General features: G+C 42.0%; 1 protein-coding gene across 13 annotated transcripts in view; it reads right to left on the reverse strand.

The window, feature by feature from the left end:
* Window positions 1–17,793, reverse strand: part of PAG1 (phosphoprotein membrane anchor with glycosphingolipid microdomains 1) — a 106,230-nt gene that overhangs the window by 23,772 nt on the left and 64,665 nt on the right. For 9 of the 13 annotated variants that reach the window (XM_065668491.1, XM_065668497.1, XM_065668493.1 and 6 more), the window contains one exon: window positions 16,008–16,072. The gene's annotated coding sequence lies outside the window, so the exon portion shown is untranslated. Of the gene's footprint in view, window positions 1–4,966; window positions 5,123–16,007; window positions 16,073–17,793 lie in introns of all 13 variants that reach the window. The other 4 variants (XM_065668504.1, XM_065668503.1, XM_065668502.1 and 1 more) reach the window with 2 other exon arrangements.

Genomic DNA, 17,793 nt, shown 5'->3' on the forward strand with positions numbered 1-17,793 from the left:
CATGCTTTCCTTTGTACTCCTACTAGAATTTTAGCAATTCCACATGAGCCTGCATTGCAGGCTCCCTTTCCTCCTCAGAAAGACATTTGGGAAAGGGGGAAGAATGAAGGAAGTTGTGCGAACAATCAAGTGTGTGAATTCAAGAGCTTGCTTTAAGGCAGTGGATTAGTTTCCATTAAAATGGTGGAGAAATTCAGAACATAAGAGATGTCACTAGCAAGGCTTTCTAGCAGACTGTAAAATTAGATTTTCAAAGGAAGGTGAGCATAATTGCATGTGAACATGATTATGTCCCCGTGAAACACAGTCTGCATCCCGGGGTTAATACATGTGCATAATTACGTACCTAACTTGTCATGTAGATAGCACATTTATTTCCCATATTCACAAGGTCTTTCTGTGTATAAACCACACGCTCACAAACCTCTGGTAAAGCTACCTTCCATTATAAATCAGGTCCTGAGCAAACAGGTTTTTAAACTAATAACTTAAAGCTCACAAATTCCTTCCATGGTGGGTAATAACATTACCCCCATTCCACTGGCAGCAGTACAAAACCTTCAGCACAAGCAAGGAAAAGCGGAGCACTGCGGACACAGCTTGCAAATGCAGAGCTGTCCGGACTTGGCCAGCTGCTGAGGAAGAAACCGATAATGAAGCCTCTGTGAAACAGCTCCTAGGAACACCACCACATATTTTCCCCAGGCTTTAGCAGCCAAATAATGACTGTCTAGAATGCAACAGCAGGAAAGCTTTATCTGATGAGTGACCATGCCAAAGATTATAGCTTAATTGTAGCATATTATGCTCTTTCCCACACCCCCACAATATCCCATATTGCTTCCTGGCTGCAGTGAGGTAATTAGACCACAATTACTGCATACTTTAGAACATATAGAAATGAAAGCTGTCTTTGTGAAGTGCTTTCCAGCTCTGACACAACTACTCCTGATATCTTTGCTTTTCCTGGAACGAGGTGCTATTTCATATTCAGCACAGCCTGTTTATAATTGCACTTTACTATTTATGTAATTCTACCGTCCCAAATCCCCTTTCAGTCTTTGCAGTGAAAGAACATTTTGAGCAACCCTTTTGCAAACTCAGGTAATAATAGACATACAGAACTCCTCTAGCTTGGGAAGTGGTAACACACAGAGATTGCCCCTGTCACCTGACCTACAAGACCTCTAAAACCCATGGCAATCAGACTTGTTCTCAAAATGATGTCTGAATCATGCCCATGAAACACTACAGACAGACAGTACTTCTCCAGAGACCACTTCCAATTTCCAAAGGACCCTGAACATAGAAATACAGGAGGTTGCAAAATACGCAGCGGCAAACCACAATGCTCTGATTGTCCTCAATGAAAAGCTGCTGAAGAAGTTGGAACTTTTCTTAAAAAACAAGGCTCTTACTTAGAGTGGGATTCAACTTCTGTACATTTACTTCGCTAAAAACAGGCTTCTCTTCAACAAGGTGCTATCTACGGGATCCCACCTGAGAGACCTCACCTCTGTTCCCATCACAAGAGAAGGCTAAATGACTTCCATTGATGCTTCATTGTAGATTGCTAAAATTTTAGTACTAATAGTTAGATCAATTCTACCTTAACCAAGAAATTTAAAAAGCGCCTTGTACCCAACTGTCAGGGCATTACAGCCTTAATCTAAAAAGCCCAGATTACCGAGTGCCAAAGATAGCATATATCTATACATATAAAGTCTGGAAGACAAGAGTGTTCCAGGGAAGCTAAGTGATGGTCCTTAGAGGTAGAGCACAAATTACATCAGAGGGACCTATTATATATAAGATCAAATAATCTTGAAGCAAAAGAAGTCAGTGAGAATTGAACTGTATAATATCCCACAGCACGACAGGCAGCAGTCAGTAAGTTAGGGACAGACCAATTTTAAGAAAACAGCATTCAGCTTGTGATGTGCTTTGAAAAGCTGAAGGGCTATTTCAAGCTCAAATTTCTTGTTATTCACTCTAATTGATTCAGTAAAATGAATTTTAACTTTCTAGCATTTGTATTTTATTAGGAATGACAGCAGATACTGGTGCAGAACCTTTCTTCATTGCTGATAATAGGCCATGTCCTGAAGAGTTTATATTTTACCTAGGTAAGACCAAGGTAGCACAGGAGAGACTCCCTTTTCATGAATAAAAAAGAAAGTCCAAGATAGAGGTGGATTCAGTGTCTTTTGAAGAGCTCTTTGGCAGAGATGAGAACTGCTCCCGGTTACCTGGGGTCTCTTGCCAATGCCTCATCTACGTGATCTTCCTTTTCTTCTTCGACTTGGAAACTTGGAAACATGGTCCTCAAGGACCATGAGGACCCTGAGGAAAGGAGCTGCCTTAACTTCGCTCTTCTAAAAATAATCTAAGCTGTCTGCATGGTCAGTGAAGACAAACTTCTGCCTGCAGAGAGAGGAGTACCTTCTCAGGTAGAGGAGACCAGGAATGGCCTTCACAGCTGGTCATACCTAGTCTCCTCTTACAGACATGAACTTCCAGACACCTAAAATAAGGAGAGGAGATATCTCTACATCATGGGCAAAAGCAGGGAAGTTAATGTGAGGTCACCAACTGGGAGAGGTCTTCTCCTTTGAGTTGACTTCCTTGGCTGACACATCGAAACAGAAAATGCGGCCTTTGTGTAGTGGGAGCAGCACGGTCAGACCAGGGCTTTTCACAGCCTCATGTTGTTGCACCATTTCATTGTAATTTCTCCCTGACACTTACATGATGATGTCATTCTGTCCTTTCAATGGGAAGCAGAGCTGGGGCAAATGAAAACACTACTTGCTTGAGAGAGTCCAGCACACCCCGCAACTTCACCTCCCCACCGAAGCGCAGGCATTGCTCTTCTTGCCAGCTGGAGCAGCATGGGGTAGTGAGGCAAAATAAATCCAACCATTTCCTGCTCCCCACACCAACATCCCGGAACGTGGCACGTTTTATCCTATGGGGAGGGAAATAAAAATCTCTGGGCTTGATCCTGATGGACTGAAGCAGCAGAAGCTAATCATGCATCCTGTGGGAACGATCTACGAGCTGGGTCTCCCCCATGCACACCCAAACCCCTCATTCCCTCATCATGACTCACAGCAAATACAATTATAAGATCTAATGAACTGCAACTAATGTAATTCTGCAAGTCTTCACAGCTAATGAAAACCAAGTCTTCCCCTTCTTGATTTGAGATATCTAGTTCATACACTGTGGAAAAGAAACTGTCCATAAAGCTATGTATGAATATTGCATTTACATATGCAGCAAATGCAGTTGTCTGTCACAGTGTTGGACTCTTTCTCCTGACTGCTGGATATTTAACAGTAGGAAACTACCTGTGAAGGGAAATGGACTTCAGAAGATGCATACTTTCTCACAGTTTCAAGGGAACTCACCATTTTTAGTATCATCTACTAACTACCACTTTTCAATCTGAACTCGGTATAAACAGAACATTTCCTCAACATGAATAAATCATGATCACTAATGAAAATATACCCGTCTTCCACCTAAGCAAGAATCAGAAGACAGAATTTGGCCTACAGCTTGTAAACTTGAATAACAAATGACTAAAAAACCCCCTTTTTCCTTTTCCTCCAGTCAGCTCTTTTTGCTGCCTGTTCGCACCTATTTTTCTCCAATTTAAGCATCACTAACGCTGCAAGACTTCCCCTGCCCCTCTGCTTCCCACATTACTGTCATTAACCTTATTTTAGCAAGAAGCACTACGATATGGGTAGCATTGCAGATAGATAGAAGGGTAAATACATCATGCCTCCTGCAAGGAATTTGAGTTCGTACTTTGAGTTACAATCTGCAAAAGCATGATGACAGAGAAGCAATTGCTGGCAAGCAGGACAAGCAGAGCACCACGTCATATAGTCAGCAATCAGCCTGGCTTGTCTTCTTACAGGTTTTGCTTTTGTGCGGACCCAAATCATTACTTTATCCCCACAGAACTTGGTCTTGTTAAGGCTTTGAAGGAGAAGAATAAGAACTGAATTTGATGAAAACCCTATACTGGATACAAGGATAACTGCTCTCCAGGGACAGGAGAGCAATCAAGACAGACCAGGTAAGAGGAAGAACAGTCACATACTGGTGATGTATGAGGGGAAGAGCAGAAAGTAAGCTCAAAACCTCTGTACCGTAGTCCGATTTACACAGAGCTGAGAGAGTCTTCTAGCTGCACACAGGCAACCACAGTGTGCATGCACACCAAAGCAACTACTGTCTCCACTCCTGCACAGCCAGGAAGCTCTGACCTCTCGTCTCGCTTCCTTCTGATACCTTCACTCACCCTCTACTACCAGTGAAGCCTTGTTCCTTCTTCCATAACCAACTCTTCCTCCTTTCCAGAGGCCACACCAGTGCTGCTCCAGTGCCGCAGCTCCACGATGGCATTAGCTGAGTATTTCTCACCCTGGACAACACTTCTGGTTTAGCACTTCTTCTTCCCCTAATTATTTTTCTATAACAATATACCGATCAAGCAAAATCACACAAATTCCTTATAAAATTACCAGTACAGATATCAGTATCTATTGATTACTTCAGATATGGCCTATTAATACTAATGAGAAGTCAGCTTCATGAACTAGTAAGGGAAAATTTATTCTTGGAAAATCCCTCATTTTGGAATGGTTCCACACAGCCATGCACTGACCCAAATAGATTGTGGCTCCTATCATTCCCTAGTGCATGCAAACAGACAAAATGCTGACATGCACCAAAACGGTTTGAGGCAAAAAAGCCAGCAAAATCTGCACAGAAACTGCCAAAAAAAGAAAAAGCACAGCAGCTGGTGCACAACTGCTAATAGGCAAAGACAGCACTGCTGGCAAACACAGGTGAAGCAAAGGCAAGGAAAAGGCAAAATGACCACAAAAATCCAAAGGTCAGCCCCCAAAAGATGGAGAAAACAAGCAAGTTACCATAGAGTACCTACTGCTGCCTCAGAAGGACAGTCATTTGACCCATTTCAGGACATCCAATTTATTCCGCTGTGGTGGTGCTGCCCAGTGATCAAGCATCAGGACCACTAATTTCCCCCTGGTGCAGCTTTCTGAGTTGGCTTGCTTGACTATGTTGCCATTCTGTGGCTCTGCAGATGAGAGTGAAGGACAGGGGCATCATGGGTCAAATCCACAGCACGTCTCACAGATACAGAGCACAGCAAAGCAGTAACATGGACAGCAACTACAGTTTTCTCTCCTTTATTCCTCTCAACCCTTCCACAGTTTTCTAATTTCCTATCAATGAAGTCCCACATGGCACTGCAGGCTCAGTGAAATATCACACGTGTGACACGATGGGTGGGAGTCAGCCACCCATCATGAGATGTGAGATGCCCAAGTGTGTTTATGGGCAAACAATGTGTTTGAGCCTCCATGTTTTGAGGGGCTACAAGGCAATGGAGCCTCACAAGGGATGCAGCTGACCAGCCCATGGGAATGCTACTTAGTGGCCTAAACACTGGCAGATAGGACCACCTGAACTGCCAAGGGCATCCAAGCTATCTGGATGTCTGTGCAGATACGTTCATGGAGGAGGACAAGTTGATGCAGGAACTGCAGGACATTCACGCCCTTCTGAAGTGGCAGCTGGTGGTCAAGGGGCACAGCCTATGCCATTTAAAACAGGATTAAGTACCCTCTCTCTAGACCGATGAAACCTGCATCTGGATGCCATGGGCAGACCTGGCACAAGAGCTGCAGAAAACTCTCATGTTTCTCAAATAGCTTTTAGAGGCTATGAAAAACATCCCAGGGCATCTCAAATGGCATCAGCTGCTTCTGCATGGGCAGCTGAAGGGGGCCCTTACTGCCACTGACTGTAACAGGGCTTGAAGGTGCCTTACAGGTATTTGCCTAAATTTGGGAATTTTCATTTGCACTTCAATCTCATAGCAGTAACATCATGCTGATCGTTACACAGATACAAGCATCTTCCTCTACAATAATTTCCTAAACAAGGCTGAACACTTTTAGCACTAAATCGTTCTCAGAAAGTCGTAAGGATTTATGCAGGGATGAAACATTTTAGTCTAATATCAGAACACTTTTCTCCAAGCAGAACAATGCCAGAGCATCACACTCCTTCCAGCTGGCAGGATGAAAAATGAACGTCCAGATTTTCAGGAACATTCACTACCACAGACCCTGTAATGTTTAACTACCTGATGGTGCTTAGGACTCCCAAGTAGAGAAGAAAAGCAGCAAATAAAACCACGTGAATCTAATCACTGTATGAATTTTTAAGACCCCTCTGCTCGAGCATCAGTGTGTGGGCTCATATCAACATTGTGTTAAACATCCCTATGCAGCTACAGAATGCATGTGTAAGCATAAGGCTAGCAAACAACTATCAAAAGGCCCCTATTCAGAAAAAAAGAAGTTCTTCTCCATTCATGAACATTTTTCAAAAAGTGTTCATTTCCCTGTAATAATTTTATGTTACCACAAAGAGACAGGTAGGAAGGGAGCTTCTGTCCCTAACCTGTTCCCAATTGCTCTTGTATAGTAACTGCAGTCAGAACCTTGTCCTCTCTGTGGAATTACATGCAACTCTAGGTTTCTCTTTATTTAACGCAACATTAACATACACATCTCCACAGTAAAATATTAAACCTGCGCTACAGGCAACTATTTGCCCAACTACTTTACACAAAAGCACAAAAAATAGCAAAGCCTTTTACTATCCAGTTAAAGAGCCCAACAACATCTAAAAGGCTTTGAGAATTTGGAGACCTTAAGAAAAATACAGAAGTATTCTTGCTGTAACAGGAAATTTCCAGTAAGTCAGGTCATGGACTTCTCCTGTAGTCTGTTCTTGCTTTGTCTTTAATACCGGTGTGCTGCTATGAAAAAAAAATAAATAGCTAAGTGCCCTACAGTTAGTGCTAAATGTTAGTTACTATTTGGTGAAAGGAAGCTGAAACTTAAATGTCATCTTTCAGTGTAAATCTGCTGAGACTGAGTCTCTTCCCAGAGTAAATCTATAACACTTCAGTAAATAGATGGGATATAAATAAAGTAGGAACTCGGCAGAGTTTAAAACAGGAACTGCCACTGTATTACCATGCTTATGGCAATGTTACTTAGAAGTATTTGTTTTAAAGTCTCAGCAGGCTCATCCTGCTGAACGGTTTATGTAGAACATCTACCAAACAGACAGAACTGATCTCTGTGTGTCCTGCTTGGTTTGTAAATTTACCTACTGTGACTAAGTACATAACTCATTATCAAAAACAGTCAGACCTGGTCTTTCCTGAGGGTAAACTAATGTTTCCCATCATCCTTAAGAAAAACCACACACAACAAGAGATAAGGAAGAGGTAAGGCATTTAAATAAGAGCCATTATTTGAAAAGCTTACTCCCATGGCCTGATTCAACATGCAAACATGGACTCCCAATCATCTTCACAAGATAATTATAATTCATAATTGGCACTTCTAAAGTGTTTTCACAGAACTGTGCAAATATTGACTAATTAGCCACGCCAGAATCCTGTGGGGTAGGTGAGCAGATACATCAACCCCTCTTGCCTGCTGAAGGGGCTGAGAAGGCAGCGAGGTTTCCAGCCCCATGCCCCTTGTCCAGCCCATGTTGCTCCCTTCACTGATGTGCAGGGAGGGGATGAGATGAGCTCTGTGTTAGCAGAGCTCCGGAAACAGTGGCCAAACCTCAGTTAGTTATTCAAAGTTTTGTTAAACAAAAGGTCTAGATATTCAAATGTCAAAATAAAGCCTGAGGATTTGACAATATACACATGTGAATGGTAGCCTCTTGTGCTGAGGAACACTCAAACAATTATGTACTACTGCACAATCATTGCTTATTCCCAGGAACAAAATATTACACAGGTCCTTGTAACTGAAGAGTAGAAGAAGAGCTTTATATAGGTGGAGTAAGACTCTCCTTTACTTGGAATTCAGAGGAATTTACTGTGTACTCAAAATGAACCTTGAAGAAACTGTGGAAGCCCTCATAGAGCCTCCAAGAGGTTTTACCTTCCTCATGTAAGAAAACACACAAGGCAGGGAGCATCACTAGTCTAGAAGGCTCTAAAAATGAAGTAAAGATCCTCCGTTAAATCTATCTCTTCAATTAAGTTGCCCGTAGGAAAGCAAGTCATTAGTGTCTCAGGTTTTCTGCTTTAAACCAGCAAACACTAATGATGGCTTTATTCCAGAGCTTTGTTATTAACCACCACTTTCAGGGGTGACAATCAGATCTTTTCCAAATAATTGTATTATCACAAGCTTACAACGTGTATAATATACACCATATGAAACATTTTTATTTGGTATAATCCTGCTTTGTCTATTGAAGCTGCTGGTTTTGTGTTGTGTCTAATTTCAGCTACAATCTCCTTTGGGGAAAGATTGTGTCCCTGTGGTTTTGTAAAGCCTCATTCACAGTTATAATGGCATATAAATAAAATAAATAAGGAGAAATCATGAACTGTGGGAATTTATTCTGCATTTATCAGGAATTCACAAGTGAGGATTTACATAGTTTTAAAAACAGATTTTGAGATAACTTCCAGAGATCTGGTTCTTTTCTATTTTTTAGAAACTGAGAAACTGGGAGATGTCTCTTATTTACCTGCAGCAACTATCTAGGTTAAAATAATAACAGAAAAATCTAGTTAGTGTGGACTGGTTGAATACTAAATCCAGGGTTATTCCACTCTGAAGCCCATTCTTCAGCCTGGTTCATGTGTAACTGCTCCTGAGACAAGCAGGTTTCCATTCCTGGTAAAGAACATTGATATGATAGCATTTTAGCTGCTGCATTAGTTATCTACCCTGAGCAAGGCTAGACAAAACAAAAGGTAGGAATAGAATAGAACTGGACGATCTAGTGAGCAAAATTTGTCAAAAAATGCCCAAACCACGGAAGTACAGATTAGGTGGCTTGGGCTGCAACATGATAAAAGGGCAAAAAGAGCTTCTGTGCTCAGAAGCTCTAGAGAATCTTGAAATGGTCCAACAAAAATTAGTGTTCTATAAATCGGGCACTGATGGCCATTCATCCCCCACAAGTCCCCTACACACTGAAGCACGGGCTGGGGGATCACAGCCACATCCAGAAACACAGTTGGTAGTAATATGGCAGAGCCCTAAGCCAAAGCAAGTTTATGATAAAGTTCTGTATGCTATACTCTTTCGGTACACACAATTCTCCTCTTCAGGAGGAAGAAAGGGGGAAAAAAAAAAGCAATTTTTAGCTCTATATAGAAGTATGTTTATGAAGACAAGCATTCAGCCTGCTCTGAGGCTCTGATGAGCAGCTTAAAGGATCTCAGGAGGCTGCTAGGCTCTTGCACCTGGAGCCAGCAAGTTACTGAAAACACAGGGTGACTTTGGTCTGTAGGCATAAAGGACAAAGACTAGGGTGAGTGCCTCTTTTCAGGTACACCAGTGTTCATCCACAGTAGGTAAAATGCAGCAACACTGGTAAAATAAGCAGCTGTGTTATTAGAAATATTACTTGTCCTGGATAGCCTTAGAATACAATCACAGAATCGTAGAATAGTTAGGGTTGGAAAGGACCTTAAGATCATCTAGTTCCAACCCCCCTGCCATGGGCAGAGGCACCTCACACTAAACCATCCCACCCAAGGCTACATCCAACCTGGCCTTGAACACTGCCAGGGATGGAGCATTCACAACCTCCCTGGGCAACCCATTCCAGTGTCTCACCACCCTAACAGGAAAGAATTTCCTCCTTATACCCAATCTAAACTTCCCCTGTTTAAGTAAGTTTTAACCCGTTACCCCTTGTCCTGTTACTACAGTCCCTGATGAAGAGTCCCTCCCCACCATCCCTATAGGCCCCCTTCAGATACTGGAAGGCTGCTATGAGGTCTCCATGCAGCCTTCTCTTCTCCAGGCTGAACAGCCCCAACTTTCTCAGCCTATCTTCATACGGGAGGTGCTCCAGTCCCCTGATCATCCTCGTGGCCCTTCTCTGGACTTGTTCCAGCCTTGAAGACCTGCAACTTAACACACATGTAAGGTGAGGGGTCTGCTCCCTACGGCCAGAGCAGGGACATCCCCCGTCCTTCAAGATGCCAACCCTAACTCATCAAACTCACAATTTTTCTCATTTTTCTTTTTGCTCAACAAAACTAAAACCTACAAAAGGAACAGCATGTGAGGTCAGCTCTGTACGATGGAAAATGCACCCATTTGCACTAAAATGGCCATTCACCCTCAAAAGACATTAGCATGAAATAGCAGCTGCTCATCCTTTGAGTGCAAACAAGTGTTGGGAAGAGGTGCTGAGAGGCTTTGTCCTAGAATTACATGTCACTGCTTTAAACACGATGTCAGGAAATTATTTTAATTGCCCGTATCGGTCAGGGACAGAATTGGTCCTATATTGGTAGGAGTGGTGCAAATTTCTTACCCTGATCAGCATGTCATTTGAGAAGAACATGCACACACCCAAATACCTAAAAAAAACCTCACCATGAAATAAAATGACAGAAAACCACCCAAATAAAATAGCTTTGCAAAATATTAGCTCATAATGATAGATTCTGACTGCAAGTCTTACATACAAAGATCCGTTTTCTTCCAAGTATGAGCACTGAAAGAGGGGGAACTGTTATTTTTGAGATCAATGTTACAGTTCAAATGCCACAGACCATATTAAAGGCATTCACAATTGGCTCTGGGATTTAGAAGGAGAAAAAAAAGACTTACACTGTCATAGGGAGGTTGGTGGTGATCACAGTGCTAATGACCATGAGAGATTTTTTTCTAAGCATCGTTATCTAGTGGCCTTGAGTGCTAATCAAAACAAGGACTATAATGCCTGCTTTAATGGGGTTTGTCTCAGTAATGCTCCTAAATGGAATAAACTACATTAAATCCAGACAAGCTACAAAGAGAGATAAATGGCAAAACAATGCACTGAAAACCTAAAGATTCTTTTAATTTACTATTAACTGAGTTGCCATCCATGGCATTCACAGTTAACTGCTGTTTTGTAATCCATTTGCTGAATTGTACAACTAAAATAGAAATGTGCTGTCCTTCCTTTTAAAACAACAGACTAAAGGCCGGAATTAACCCCCCGAACTGCTGCTTTTGCAAATACTGTACTAGAACAGGCTGCATACCTATTTTCTTCTTTAAAAATAAGGACAGCAGCTCTCCAGGAACTTTTTTGTCAAAGTAAATAGATGGAATCTGACCCTACCAAGGCAGCCCTGCTCATAAGCTGAGCCTCAGCACATCACAAGAAGGATGCCCTGGCAGACAAAGGACCTCACATGCTCCCTCAGCAACCACTGCCATTCCCCATGGCTCCAGTGCTGCAGGGACAGAAGCTAACTGATCTCAGTAGGCTTCGGATTATCCTCTTAATGTTTATGGGAAGGAAAACTGAATGCCCGGAAGCTTAATTCGTTGCCATTGTCCTTCTCCTCCTTGTTCCTTTGGCTTTGCTCATCCCTCCTCTGCATACCCTGGCCCACTGCATAGCCATGCTGAATTTCTTCAGCTGGATACCCAGAAGATCAGCTACATTTGAAATCCTTAAAGGCAATTAAATAGGTTTCCTGATGTATCTATTTTGCTGTACCTCTCACACTGAGATGGGAGGATCCTCAGCAGAGGGGAATGCAGACTACAGAATTTTGGACAGATTCTGCAGGAAAAGATGAAAATGTATAGAAAAAAATGACAGCTAAGGTAGAGAAGCAGGGATACTCCAGTGTTTATTCAGGGGCAAGAGTGAACTGCTTCCAGGGGTCCAGTTTTGGAAAAGATGGATTAGCTCTTTGTTCACAGCGTACACAAAATGTAGGATCACGCGTTTTATCTTGAGGAAGTTTTCAATAAAGGTCTTTACAAACTGGAGCTGTAGCTTAGGGAACACAGAATACATTCTGTAATTAATTGGTTCCCCCCAGTATTGCAGAGAAAAAATTCCTGTGGTTTGATTGCTTTTGTAAAACAGTTGTTCTGCTCTCACGGGACTGTGAAAGGTCGGTGGTGTTGACAATACATGATTTATAAAGTACTCTGGGATGAGAAGTGTTGTGTAAATGTGAAATATTATTAGAGCACACTCTTCTTAATTCACATGCACTGAAATGGAACTGGCTGTGCCACAAGAGCAGAACTAAGGAACCAAGTTAGCCTGATGATAGAGGATTGTCTAAGCTACTGCTAGGCTATGACAGCACAAGTATAGATTAATCTCACAAAGAGATTTAGATATCTAATGCTGAAAGTTATTGCTGTTCATCTGGAACAGGTTATATGTAGATTATGAATGTGAAGACTGTCCTAAACAGAAATGACTAAGTAGGCAAACTGTACGCTACTCTGTACCACAAGGAAAACGTGGCTTCTGAAGCAGATGTAGGCACAGGAGCTCCTGCGTAGCCCATCTACCTTCCACAGAAACAGTGCCTCACACAAGCCAGTTCTCAAGTGTATGCCAGAGATGCTTGGCATGCCATGGTCCTCACATGCTTTGCAAAGCCACACTCAGAGGCACTTTCAGACTCAAAATATGCATCCTATTCATCCCTGGCTTTGCTGGAGGCTTCCAAGTTCCCCTTGCAGATTTGAACCTTGAGACTTGTTCACGTACAGCTATACCTAAAGAGGCTTCCTAAAAACCAGTGTCACCGGTGATAATGACCTGGACTGGACTAGAGGTCCCGTCCCCTCTCAGAGGTGCATAAATTATGCTTTCACCCCATTTTTTGGGTTCAATTCCAATTTCTCTCTTTCTTCTGACCACAACCATTTATACTTCAACACTACAATAAATAATCAGTTTGAAGTAGATCTTAAAATATTTTAACAGCTGGGGCAACGACCTCATTACTCCCCTTTACCATAAATGGAAAAACTCCCATTCCCCCTCCCAAAGACAGAGATTGCAGATCATATTCGGAATTCTTTTCAAGACCTAGGTCAAAAGATCCCTCTAGCACAGTCTGTTCCCCTTCACATTATTGTTCCCACTCTCACAAATTCTTTTATCTAATTCCCTTCCTCCCTGAAGTTTACAATGTCCTTCCAAAATTTTTCAAATGCACTTCCCTTCTCCTAAATTCCCTGTCATTGCCATCTAAAACCCTTCTTCAAAGAATGCTAGTTTCTTTTAGAGAAACGACACTACAAATTCAGCACCACGAAGTAATCTCTTTCTGCCTTTTCTCCTGTGCTAAACCATTTTAGAGCCTTTTTTGAAGGGGAAAAAAGAAAATGGCAAGAAAAAAAAATCACACAATACAGTGCTTCGGCGAAAGTATCTGAGCTTCCTGCTCCTAAAGAGAAAAATGAAGCTCTTACTTTTGAATGTATTCATGCTTTCCCATGAAAACTGACACATCTGTCTGAGCAGTAAAGAAGATTCAGATTATCTGTATTTGAGAGAATAGCTACATGGAGTTATTGCATAAAATGATTGATTTTCTAGCAACAGAAGTTTTATTCAAGGATAACATCAAAGTTATTCTCATCTGTGCAAAACACTTCTCATTCATCCACACAAAAAAAGGCTCCTAATTTCCTCTATCCTGAAAAAAAATTATTGTATTTTTCTCTTCACTGTTGACTGAAGTATTTGGTTTCTTCTACTTTCTTTGGATAATTTTTATACTTAACAGATTTGCTCATTTGGCTACAGTTAAATTGCTGTAGTAATAGCAGACAATGGTGCTCTTAGGCTACACTGATGATTAATCCATGTGATTAATCCATGCTCCAACTAAAACCACTTATCATCCAGGGGCTATCCTTTCCATTTGTCTTTTCCCTGTGTTTCCAGTTCTCTATCCTAACAAGGAAAATGACAAAAATCAGTATGGGTTTTTAACCTAGGCAATGACATTTTTAGCTCTGAGCCCTATGTGTAAATGTAAATTTCCAGCTGTTAGAACAAAGAAATAGCAAGTGTGAGGCAGATGTTAATATACAACCCATTGTTGGTAATACAAGCGAAAATCAACTTTAAAAGTCCTCCAGCTATTCCAGTAATGAAAGCTAACTTGTTTGGTATGTACACAGGCCTTTGCCTACAGAAAGAAGACCTAACTAGTTTCCTGCAATCCAAGGAGTCTAGTCGAATCCTCTGTGTCATTTCTTCTTCTACTGATATTAACAATCCATAGGCTAGAACACAAAGGCAATGAAACAGCGTCCAGATGTTTCTTCCATTTAGCAATCTGATAAACACCCAAAGAACATTTAGAGTCTCTATTGCCAAGTAAAGTCAAGTGGTATCTGGATGATTTTGAATCCTATGCTATAGGACTAATTTCAGGAACACACTCGGCCTCAAAAGTTAAACCCCATGCCTGGTTTCTATCAACTATGACTTGAATATATGTTTCCAAGAGCTTATGAAACTAGTGTAGGCAGAACTAATGAGCAACTGCTCTGAGCTCCCCAAGAACTCTGCTTTCCATTGAAATCACCAACTGAAAAATCCACAGAATGTCTGTGAAAGAAATAAGGTGCTTCTTGCTGTATCTACCATCTTTGTTGCTTCTACCACCTTCTAACCCTTGTAAACTTCTGAATTAAGTGTCCTGGCACGGTGAACACAAGTCACAGCCAGAGGCACAGAGGAGCATGGATATTCAGGGTATAATTACAGTTTAGATTCTCCTCCAGGGTCTCCAGCCTCTCTCTAGCTCTCACCATCTCACATCTCTCATCATTTCATCTCTCTCATCTCACATCTCTCATCTTTTCATCTCTCTCATCTCACATCATCCCTCCCATGGACCTCGATCCCCATGAATCCTGAAAGTCCTTCCTTCTAATGTTAATACAGCAGCGACTTCCGATCGTCTTGTGTCAGGCACGCTTGTGTTTGTAATTCCTTTCACACTAGGCAATTCATTAAGGGCTCTGTTTTGATTACCAAAATGTGTGAACACAATTTTGTATCTCATCTATACAGGGTCACTCCTATGTCAACTCATTTCTGACTGCGACAGTCTTTTCCCATCCTAAAGGCAAAACAGTGTTTACATTTGGTTAGTTAAAATATTTACATTGCACATTCAAATGATGCATTTTCCCAGTGACAGGGCTCTCTGTGGTATTTCCTCCTGTACCCACTATGCAGCGGAAAGAGATGATTAAGATGAATATTCTGGGTGTCTCTAAACAAGCGGATTAAGGAAACAAGCAGCACAGCTATGCTATGCTAACGCTGCTGGACTTTGTAATATCCATGCAGGCTGTGTAATCTGTACTGCATGAAAGCCTGCCTTTTAAGACCCCAAATCAGAAGAGCTACGCATTTTCCAGTCGTTGTATTTCAAATAGATTCTTCATTTATTGACCATTTATTTGTTCATTCAGTACATGAGGCAGAGTAAAACATGACAGATGTAGCTCCTGGGAAAGGAGGCAAGAATGATGCTGTTGCTGAGCATCCGTCTGCCTGTGGGTAAAAGCCTTGGGTGCACCATGTCTGAAGGGCTGCAGAGATGATGGAGGCTGCTACCCAGTAGGAGAAGACAGAAGTGAAGTTGAGAAAGAAAGGCAACAATAAAGCTGGCAGCAGAAGGCCACAAAGCCATGGTAGTTCTGGGAATCAGAAATCACACCGGACTCCCTGTGTTAATTTAACACTACAGAGCTCAATAAAATGCTGCAAGGGATGCTGCACACGGACCTTCTGCAGACAGCACAATCCTTTCCCCAAAGACACTGTTTGAGCCTCACGGGAGAGAAAGAGTATGCATATAAAACTTCACATGATAATGAAATTCATCATCATTTAAAACATACTAACCTGAACACAGTAAACTCATGTATGTACTCATTTTGCTCATGCATTTGATACTACTGAACAAAAAGGACCACCACATGCAAGTCCTTCTGAGAAGAAACCAGATGCAGAGTGAAGCAACTTCTCACACAGGTATTCCATAGCAATGCAAAATGAGGGAAAACTTAAAAACACCAGCTCTCAGTGGCTGTATTCCTTACCTTACAACACCATCCACACAGGTCTTCATACAGGCTCTCCCAGTGAGGAAGCAAAAGCTTCTGTGCTGAAAAAAATGATGATGTGCTGGTTAAGAAGTTACTGGTTAAGAAGACCCTGCCTGTGCTTACGTCCATCACAAACTCTGGTGCATCTTTTTGTTTACAGAAACATATACAATAGACGAAAGTTCACTGTGCAAGCAAAAGCTATTTATTTTAGATTGACCCTGCCCACTTAGTGTCATATACTCGGGAGGAAATGGGTTGTAAAAGTCACTGTATAAATGAGGCATGCAGCATTTAGAAAATGAACTTTAAGCAAGATTATTTTATGTGTGGGAGATGTAGTTGCTCAATTTTATTCAACTAACAGCAAACGAAACTTTGTGTTTGCCAGTTAAAAGAGCAGAAAAAGTAAAGTAACACTCTACACCAGTATGAAGCAGTATGTCACAATAATAAATGATCAATTTTGATTTAACCTAAAAACCCACGGTTATTCCCATGTATTTTTATTTCCTGATATGACTGCCTTTAGTAAAGTGCCTTTAGTAAAGCATCGACTGAAAAATGATCGTAAATTGCAACCCATTTAATTATTCTGGTCCCATTGTTTTGCTTGTGCAGAACAGCTCTGCTTTGGTATTTCCACACTTGGTGGTCCTTGACAAGTTCAAAAAAATCATTGAAAGACACAGAATCTAATCTGGGGTCTCACTTCTTTTCTTCATGGAGTTAATGACCATAAATACCTCACATTTGACAGAAAAAAAAATTAGACAAGCCTAAATATCCTTATTATTACTTTAAAATGTCCTTCTTTACTGTAGCAGGTTTTGTCTGTAATGTCTCTCCCTGATGAGAAGAGTATTGCTAAAATGCTGACGCCCAAAAGGAAGGATGAAGTGCTCAGCGCCATCCCTCCAGCCCTGCTGCTGGCTGAAGTGGCCGGGGAGCAGTGACCCCGCTCCCCCATGCTGGAGCCCACAGTTCCCTCTCCCTCAGTGAGGATGGGCACATAGTGAAAGCCTTCATGAAGGGAGTAAACAGGTTCATTACCTGCCCACCTGGTGCCTTGCACCGCCCCATCACAGAGCAGCCTGGGGAGCTGCGTGTGGATAACTTGGGTGGACACTCCTGCACTGAGGGGACACTGCAAATCCCCAGGTTGAGGGCCAGGGTAAATCCAGATACCACATTTTGAGCAAACAGTTAACAGCCTCATGGTTTTAATGTAACTCTTCTAATCGTTATTTCCCCCAGCCATGCCCGTGGGTACACAGCCTGCAGCTCCCAGCTTTGGCTGGCTGGCTAGCAAAGCCGCGCCGGTTTTGGCAGAGGGACGAGCAGTATGATAGGCAGCTGCTGCCGCTGTCACTACCAGGATGTTTTCCAGAGTTTCTCCTACAAGGCAATGTGTTTATTCTTTGGAACAGTTGCTCCCTAAAGATTAAAACTGAGCAGGAGCACAAATGCAGCGTGTGTCCTCTGGGGCTGCTACGTGCCATCAAGGAAACAGGAGGTACAAGCTACGTTCTCCTGAATTACACACAGCACATCGTGCTGCACTGGCAGAAAACAGTGAAGTCCTTCAGTGCACAAATTAAACTCCTGGTTTTATGCTCCCTTGGGGAAATAAAAATAATAATAAAAACAATTCAACAGAAAATTCCCCAATATCTTTCAAACACCACTTGTAACATTAAGAGCTCCAGATCTGGAGCTGTGTTAGGGGCACCCACCGCAGCTGAGCACATTCACCCCAACCTGGGCAAACAAAATGAAC

Source organism: Lathamus discolor, chromosome 2, assembly GCF_037157495.1.
Source record: "Lathamus discolor isolate bLatDis1 chromosome 2, bLatDis1.hap1, whole genome shotgun sequence".
NCBI classification, from domain to species: domain Eukaryota; kingdom Metazoa; phylum Chordata; class Aves; order Psittaciformes; family Psittacidae; genus Lathamus; species Lathamus discolor.